This window comes from Megascapheus bottae, chromosome 16, assembly GCF_031878675.1.
Source record: "Megascapheus bottae isolate mThoBot1 chromosome 16, mThoBot2.hap1, whole genome shotgun sequence".
In the NCBI taxonomy this organism is placed as follows: domain Eukaryota; kingdom Metazoa; phylum Chordata; class Mammalia; order Rodentia; family Geomyidae; genus Megascapheus; species Megascapheus bottae.
In genome coordinates, this window is record NC_143524.1 from 15,411,094 (window position 1) to 15,420,606 (window position 9,513).

At 36.9% G+C, this 9,513-nt stretch overlaps 1 long non-coding RNA gene across 1 annotated transcript in view; it reads right to left on the bottom strand.

Annotated features, from left to right (window-relative positions):
* Window positions 1-9,028, bottom strand: part of LOC150052942 (uncharacterized) — a 55,827-nt gene extending 46,799 nt beyond the window's left edge. The window contains exon 1 of the long non-coding RNA XR_016538135.1: window positions 8,812-9,028. This is a non-coding gene — a long non-coding RNA (uncharacterized LOC150052942). The remainder of the gene's footprint in view (window positions 1-8,811) is intronic.
* Window positions 9,029-9,513: the final 485 nt, after the last annotated feature.

The window sequence follows — 9,513 nt, forward strand, 5'->3', positions numbered from 1 at the left end:
GCATTTCTTTATGTGTCTATTGGCCATTCTTACTTCCTCTTTTTTTTTTTTTTGCCAGTCCTGGGCTTGAGCTCAGGGCCTGAGCACTGTCCTTGGACTTTCTCAAGGCTAGAGCTCTACTACTTGAGCCTCAGCACCACTTCCGGCTTTTTTCTATATATGTGGTATCAAGGAATCGAACCCGGGTCTCTGTGCATGCTAGGCAAGCACTTTAACCACTAGGCCAAACTCCTGGCCCCTCTTACTTCCTCTTAAAGAGAGTCTCTCTTTAAGTCTTTAGCTCACCTTTCAATGGGATGGTTGTTCTTTTGAGGATTTATTTTTGAGAGATTCAATTTTTTTTGTACTGTAGATGTATTTTAAATATGAGGCCCTTGTTTATTGTATCACTATTGAAGATCTCGCACTCTGTGGGCTTCCTATTTAACTTGCTAGCTATGTTCTTTGCCATACAGAAGCTCTAGTTTAATTCAGTCATGGATTATTTTTTAATTGCTGGTGGTGCAATACTTGGGTGTAAACTCAGGCTTTGCTAGGCAGGTGCTCTACCACCACCAAGCCATGCCTCCAACCCTCATCTGTTTTTTAATTAAATAATAATAATAATAATAATAATAATAATAATAATTATCCAAGGGCTATGCCTAGAATGCAGCTTCCTATCTGTGCTTTTTTTTTAGTTGGATTAAGAGATGTGTGCTATCACACCCAACAACTTCCCTTGTGATGGAATCTCTAAGACTTTTCTGCCTGGGTTAGCCTGAAATATTGACACACCATTAACAGTGCCACTAGGATAACGGTCATGTGCCACTTAATCAAGCTATTGATTGAGAGGGGGATCTCGTGAACTTGTCTGTCCAGCTGTCCTTTGTACTGAAGTCTTTTCTTGGTCTTAGCCTACCAAGTAGCTAACATCACAAGTCTGAGTCACTGATGTCCAGCTCATCATACCATCCCTACATCTTTGCTCTTGTCTCTTCTTCAGAGCTTCCCTTGACTTTCAGATAATGCAGCTACTTGATTTTCCTCCCAGTTTTTTTTAAAAGGTCAGTCTCCAAAGTAATGGAATTGACCCTTGCATTTTTACAAGTTATAAACACACGCATTGAAATGTGTATTATATGATTAAAATGATGACTATTATCCTCTTGGTTGATGCTCAGTAGTCCTGTTGTCAGCCAGTGAAAGCCCATTAAATCGAGCTCCTTAGCGTTTTTGCCCAACATCCTTTTATATTCTGACAAAATCCAATGAAAAGATGCAAATTTTATGCTGTAGGTTTGAACCCATCCCCTTCCCCCAAAGATTCTTGGTTCTTGATAGAACCCTGAGGATCTGGAGAACACAATGTACATTGTCTTTGACTGTATTAGTGCTTCTAGGCATTTAGAGAGGCCTAAAATACATTTTTTTTTAATTTTCAGAGAAAAGCATTTCATAGACATATTTAATCTTATCAATATTAATCTGTACATTTTTTATCCATGATGAAAATCCTGGTGCTTAGCAGCACAGATGTAATAACTAGTTTTCTTCATTCTACATTCTGCACAGATCCATCTCAGAATAGCAGGGCCAACACCAACCGGTACCAAGAATGTGATGTTCAAAATCATTCAAGACTTTTTCAGTGCGTTGCGGATATTGTTTTGGCAATAAGCATTCAAGTTATGGTTTAAAATCACTTGAAATGATTTTAATTTGGTAATTAGATAACTATATATATATAATCAGGTTTATTTGCATCACTTAATTTTGAATTTAGGATTTAGTTTGCTTTTGTTTTAAAATTGGGTAAAATTTTTAGACTGTTCTAAAGTCATTGATGCGACACAAAGCATATCACAGATCACAGATCATCAAATCCTATTTCTTCCAATTGATTTCTTTTTTGTTTTAATGTTATAGGAAATCTCTAGAAAAGTAATGTCAGTGAGAGAATGTGTGGCCTTGAAAGGTAAATGTGTTGTTCATTTGTTTACATGGATTTTATGAGACAGATGTCCACAGTCAAGGCTAGAGCTTTGATTCTATTTGTGGAGGCTGGGAAACACATTGATGATAAACTAACAAGCAAAATGTGGAGCTAGAATATCGTAAAAGAGAATTTATTTTTTATTTTTTATTTATTTTTTTGCCAGTCCTGGGGCTTGAACTCTGGGCCTGAGCACTGTCCTTGGGCTTTTTCCTCAAGTCTAGCATTCTGTCACTTGAGCCGCAGCACCATTTCTGGCTTTTTCTATACATGTGGTACCAAGGAATCGAACCTGGGTCTTTGTGCGTGCTAGACATCACTCTACCACTAGGCCAAATGCCCCTGTAAAAGAGAATTTAATAAAAAGAATCATGTAGCTAAAAATCTTGACACTACACCTTAGATTTGACTAATCAAATATTCAATATTATTAATTGAATTTTAATTTTCCTTTCTGGTAAAGAGGGATGCATCATGCAAGGCATTAATCTTGAAGAAGTGTTACTGTATTTGAAAGGAGTTTTAAGTATAATGTAGAGATCGTCTGTAAAGATTAAATGATATGTGTACATGAAGGATTCATATTAGCAATTTTATTGCTTCTTAAAATAGCAGAATTACACACTATGCACAGTGATAGATAACTATGTACATAGAAACTTTTTTCTTACAATGAAGTTTCCTGCTTCCTGTCTGTCTCAATCTCTTGTCTCTCTGTCTTTCTCTCACTCTGAAATCAATCCTCTATTATTAGAAATTAATACAAATTATCAGAGGATTACAATAGCGCAGAACCTAGATACATAAGGCCATATAGGATGAAGATAAATGAAAGGATCTCCAGGATGTGGAAACAAGAGCTTTATCTTATGTGATTGTTGTTCTGAATGTACTATGCTATTTCTCTTCTCTTTTTTTGTCCTTTGGTTAAGCTCATATTGTTACAATATCTGACTTTGTTACCTGGCATAATGTATATATGTTTATTTGAAATAGGAAAGGGAAGGAGGAAAACAAGATGATTGGGAGGGGATGGGGGGAAGGAAATGGGGACAAAACCATGAGAAGGGGTATCAATGTGTGAGAACTAACGCTACTTTCTGGCAAATATATCTGTAACACCTCTATACATTAGAATAAAAAAAGAAACTAATACAAATTAATGGCTCAATGATTTCCATTTATTTTACTAAGTAATCTTTAAAAAAACTCATTTATTTCATGTTTCCCCATTAGGAGAAGTCATGATGTGTATTATCATGACTTAAAACCTTAAACTATGTTTTGTGATTTTCAGTAAAACAAGCTAAAAAGGGTACTTAGAATTTGTGTGAGAGGGTGACAGCATCGGAGTGAAGAGAAAAGAGGACAAGGAAATGCAGGATGAATTAACCTACTATGATGAAATGGGCCAATGAGAAATGATGTGGTGCTGACAATGTCTTAACCTTGCAAAAACGGGAAGGATATTGTCTACTGTCTTCCTAACCAGATAACTGGAGAAACCACAAATAGTAGATAAGATGGGAAATCTATAGCTGGACACAGTGCAGCTCACGCCTGTAATCCTAACTACTCAAAAGACTGAGATCTGAGGATTGAGGTTCAAAGCCAGCATGGGCACTAAATTCAGTGAGAGTCTTATATCCAATTAATCATTAGAAAACCAGAAGTGGTACTATGGCTCAAGGGGTAGGGCTATAGCTTTGATCTGAAGAGTGCAGGGACAGTGCCTAGGCCTAGATTTCAAGTCCCATGACCGATTCCCCTCCCCCACAAAAAGATGAGGCAATCTATAAATAAAACAATAGAAGCTATTGATAATGTTTATGTAGCACTGAGATACTGAAGAAACAAAATATTTCAAATAATGTTACTGTTTAATTTTAAATATAGACACCCACCACAAACATGATGAGTGAATGAGTGTGTACAAATGTAAAGGTTATTTCTTTTCTTTTTTCCTCTTTTTTTAGTCGGTTGTAGGACTTGAACTCTGGGCCTGGCCACTGTCCCTGAGTTCTCAACTCAAGGCTACTGCCCTACTCCTTCAACCACAGCACTACTTCTGGTTTTCTAGTGGTTAAGAGTCTCACAGTCTTTAGTGCCCAGGCTGTCTTTGAACCTCGATCCTCAGATCTCAACCTCCTGAGTAGCTAGGATTATAGGTGTGAACCACTGTGTGTGCCTAAATGTAAAGGGTTTTATATATGTTTTATTTCATTTACTCTGTATCTTTTTCATTTTGGTGATATTTTTTTCATTTATTATAAGATTTTTTAATTTTTGTTGCAATGGTAAACTTTATGTTGATTTGCTATCTCTCCCTCTCTCTTTCTCTCTCCCTCTCTTTACTTGTGTGTGTGTGTGTGTGTGTGTGTGTGTGTGTGTGTAAAGATTGAGTATTTGAAATGCTGACTGTGATGGTGATGATGATGATGATGATGATTTTTGGTTGTTTCTGTTATTGTTACTGTAAAGGTGATATGCAGAGGTGATGCATATATATATATATATTATGTCAACTAATGAGAGCATTTCTTTTTGAACAGTCTCACTCCTTCTTTTGCATTTCCCCGATCTCCACTCACTGAAGTTGTATGGTTTATTTTTGACATAGTGTCTAGTGAGTGTCATTGCTATATTTGTCCACCATTGTTTCACCATTTCTGTGCTACCTCTTACTCTCCCCGACATAGATAAACTTGCATATAAGATAAAAGGTACAGAAATCTAAAAAAAACGATGAAGGAAAAAAAACAAACAAGACACCAAATAAAACAAAAGCAACACACACACACACACACACACACACACACACACACACACACACACACACATGCACACACACACACACAGGCACGGACATTAACCTAGCCCTCTTGTTTTCAGATGCTTGATTCTCTGCTAGCTATATCTGGTGATTCTAAACCTTGAGCTTTTTTAGATTTAGTGAAAAATTAACTCTAAAACCACCCACTTATCCTTCTGCATCTGCATAAGCCATGATTGCTCCTGTCCTTCCCTCTGCTGTGCTCTACTCTTTCTGATTCTAGAAACTCATTGAAGTTTGATGTGCACTACTACAGTCCCTTTTCGGACTTTTTAATCACTGTGAACCTCCATGTATATTTAAAAAATTTCTTTTTGCCAGTCCTGGGGCGTGAATTCAGGGCCTGGGCACTGTTCTTGAGCTTTCTCAAGGCTAGCGTTCTACTACTGGAGCCACAGCACCACTTCTGGCCTTTTCTGTGTAAATGGCACTGAGGAATGGAACTCAGGGCTTCGTGCATACTAGGTGAACACTCTACCACTAGTTCACACTCCCAGCTCCCTTTTATTTCGTTGCTATATTTTTTTTTATTGATCATGGAGCTTGAACTCTGGGCCTGAGCACTTCAGCCCAAAGGTACTGCCATGCCCCTTGTGCCACAGTGCCACTTACTTTATTATTGTTTTGAGAGTTGTAGGAGGGACAATATGTTTGGGCAAATGGTCAATCCACTGATTTTAACAAGAACTACTCAGGGTTTTTTTTTTTTAATTGAAATCCACTCAATGACAAACTTTTGCTTTGTATTTATAGGTCAGACAATATCTCAATTCTTTATCACGCATGTATAATCTGGAAGAAAAGAAAAAAACATCATGTAACTTTTTACCAGTCATTTCTCGAAAGGAAATAAGACAGGAATTGAACTTTAAAGTTCATAGTGTGAGCAAGCCAGAAGCCTGTTTTTCTTCTTTTATGTTTAGATGACTACAAAGTTGTGAACCTTGAGCTTCTGTAGCATCTGCATGCTCCATTTGGTTATAGTGACTTTTGAATAGCCATAGTTTTCATTTAGTGTGTCATTTGATCTGTACTATTTCTGATTTTGCTAATTGTTTCTCCATTGACAATAAATGGGCCATTTTGTGTTCATTTTATATCAACTCCATCATTTCATTTCACACACTTGAATCATTAAATTACTTCCAAGTTTTCTGAAACCTGTCATGTTGTTTCAGTTCGTTGTTGTATTCTTCTTTTTTGGCCACTGCAATAAAATACCTGAGGCAGGCTACTTTTTTAAGGAAAGGGGGTTTATTTAAAATTGCAACCACCTAAAATTGTAAACCATTCTTACTACTTTTTTCCCAACCATCCTTACCTGGATTTCTTTTTCCTTTCTGAAATAACTACCTACTTCATTATTTTTCCTATTTACTTATTGCTTATCTCTCAAGGTTCTCCCTCTCTCTCTCTCTCTCTCTCTCTCTCTCTCTCTCTCTCTCTCTCTCTCTCTCTCTCTCTCTCTCTCTCTCTCTCTCTCTCTGTATGTGTGTTACTGGGGATTGAATTCAGGCCAACATCCTTGCTAGGTTAACACTTTCACTTTAATGATGTCCCAAGACTTATTTTTGAAAGATTTTATTAACACTGATTTTTTACATCATATTTAAAATATAATGTTTAACAAGTAATCAAGAAGGGAATCTCTATATGCACATAGATTTTAGAACACAATTAAAATTAAGCTGAGAGTTTGTATGTCATAGATACATATCAATCTATCTAGTATAACATTATGTTTATAAAGTTTATATGCCATCATAGATTTTTAAATCTATGTAGTTATTTTTATATCTCCAAGACCATGTTCATAACCTTGTCCATACCTGAATATTGAGTCATCACTCTTGCACTGTTTGGATCTAATATCCACATATCAAGGAGACCCTGCACCTTTTGTTGCTTTGGTCTTGACTTATCTCACTCAACATGATTTGCTTTAGTTTCATCCACTTCCCAGCAAAAGCCATTATTTTATCTTGTCTGTTGGCTATGTAGAATTCCATTGGATATATGCATCCCATTTTTTTGTATCCATTCATCTGTAGTGGGCATCGTTTGGCTATTGTGAATAGTGTAGAGATGAACATGGCTGCGCAGATGTCCTTATCATACCCTGGGTTATGATGCTCAGGGTAGATGCCCAGGAATGGTATGGCTGGATCATAGGGAAGGTCTGTTTTTAATTTTTTTCATAAACCCCCAAACTGCCTTCCAGAGTAGCTGTACTAGTCTACATTCCCACCAGCAGTGCAGTAGGGTTCCTTTCTCTCCACATCCTAGCCAGCATTTGTTGTCTGAGTTCAGAATCTTGGCCATTCTAATTGGGGTAAGGTGGTATCTTAGGGTTGTTTTTATTTGCATTTCCTTATGACCATGGATGATTAGCATTTTCTCATATTTTTTTTTGCCATTTTAACCTCTTCTTTTGATAAGTCTCTCTTAAATTCCCTCGCCCTTTAGTGATTAGTTCGTTGGGTTTGGGGGGGAATTAGTTTCTTGAGTTCCCTGTAGATATTGGATATTAAGCATTTGTCTGATGTATTATTGGTAACTATTTTTCCACGTTGGTTGGCTGTCTTTCTACTTTAGTAGCTGCGCCTTTGTGCAGAACCTTTTTTTTTTTTTAATTTTTAGCTAGTCCGATTTGTCAAGTCTCTCTCCAATCTGTTGTGACCCTGGGAAGTTTTTGCCTGAGCCTATGAGTTCCAGTGTCTCTCCTACTCTATCCTGCAGCAGTTTCAGGGCTTTGATCCATTTTTAGTTAATGTTTGTGCATGGCGACAAGCTGGGATCAGGTTTTAGTTTTATAAGTTGGTTTTATAAGTAGTGTCTCATGCTTTTTGCTGGATGGCTTCAGATTGTTATCCTTCTATCTCCACCTCTGGAGTACCTGGGATTAGAATCAACTACCATGTTTAGTTCTCTCTAGGAATTATTTTTAGTTGTGCTAGGGTTTGAACTCAGGGCCATGAACTTGACAGATGTATGTTAAATCATTTGAGTGATTCACCTAGACTCCGGAGATCTTTAGAAAGTTTCCATTTCCTTTTTTAGTGTTTCTCAAGTGTCTAGACTCCTGTCCAGCACATATTAACAGCTCAAGGCATATTCACTGAACAAACAAATAATTCCTAAAGCCAGAATTGAGGTTATTTTCTGAGTGATTTTTCTAGATGATTTGTATATGTCATAACGGCTCTCTGAAGTTTATCTCACTTCACAGAAATTGACAGAAGTGGGAAGTCATGAAACCAGACCTAAAATGGAGGTGTGTGTAGGATTTCAGAACGTGACAGTTCGCTATTATCACATTGCTGAACACTGGGTTGCCTTAACCTGCCTGGATAGTGCCAGCATCTTACATCTGGATCCTCACAGCATCTCACACTTCTTTTCAGTGCAATGTGTTGAACATGTTTTGATGTTTAAGAGATTGTGCTGCCTACATGATCTGTTTCTTTGTGAAGAACTATGGTAGAAGGGAACCAATTAAAATGTCATTGGGCAAACAATGTTTATTTGCAATAAGTTTTCCCCACTTGCTAAATAGTGCTACTAATGAAAAAAATCACATTTAACAATATTCACAACAGTTTAAAACCCATTGAGCATAACAAGACAAACATTTAGCTATTTGGAGGGGTAGCTTGAGTAATGTAATGGAAAGAGAAACTATTTTAAATTGTGACCATTTAAAATTTTTACTTTGTCTCTCCTCTTTTCCCATCAAAGTAATTAAAGTTTTTGACTTCGTTGAAAATGATTCAGATTTAATTTCATTTTGTTAAGTATCTCTATTTCTCAGATCAGGAAAAAAAAGCTATTAGCATTTGCATTCTCCATTATAACCTCTTTTATAATATAAAATTTATATGGGAAATGCTAATTGGATGTTCATCATTGTAAAGATAATGGTTTTAGTACATTTGGTGGTGATAATTAAGATGAAAGATGAAAATGATCCAGGATAAAAGTCAGAGTTTTTTATACTTACCACTAAATGGAGGCCAGAGAGAGAGACCCCTGCTCATGGCTTCAGGTAAGTGCCAATGGAAGGCAGAGCTGTGAGGTCAAGGGCCAGGTCCAGGTAGAATATGTGAATTTGAAGTGTATTACTGTTGGCCAGTCTGGGCACACTCTGATTACTGGTTGTAATGAGGAAGTTGAGAAGGATAAGGTTCTCAGAGACAGGAGAATTTAGACCTTTTGCCTTTCTGTCTGTCACTTTATGTAGCAGAGTGAGACTCTCATCAATCTTTGTTCCTTCCTCTGTGATGAAATAAACAGCTGGATTGACTAGATTGGGGTGGTAACAGGCATAGCTCCAGGAGACTTTTCAACCAGGTACAATTGAATCTCTAGGTTTGCTGATACAGTCAAGATTAGTTTTTACGAAATTGATTCCTATGAACAAGGAAGATTTGACCGGAATATAAACAGAACCTTACTCCATTTGTCCATAATGCTGTTAAAATAGTTTTGAGGTAAGCAGAAGTCACTGGCTTTTCCATATGTAAGGAAATAGAAAGAAAATAAATTGACCAGAACTTGATGAAAATGTCGCTAGCATCCTTTGAAATAAAGTTTCATTCACATGATTCCCAAATATTTGGCAAATACTGACTGACAACCTAGTGTAGTCTAGGTGCTATCCCTTTAAATCAGACAATTCTTTTCATCTAAGAATGGGTAAAAT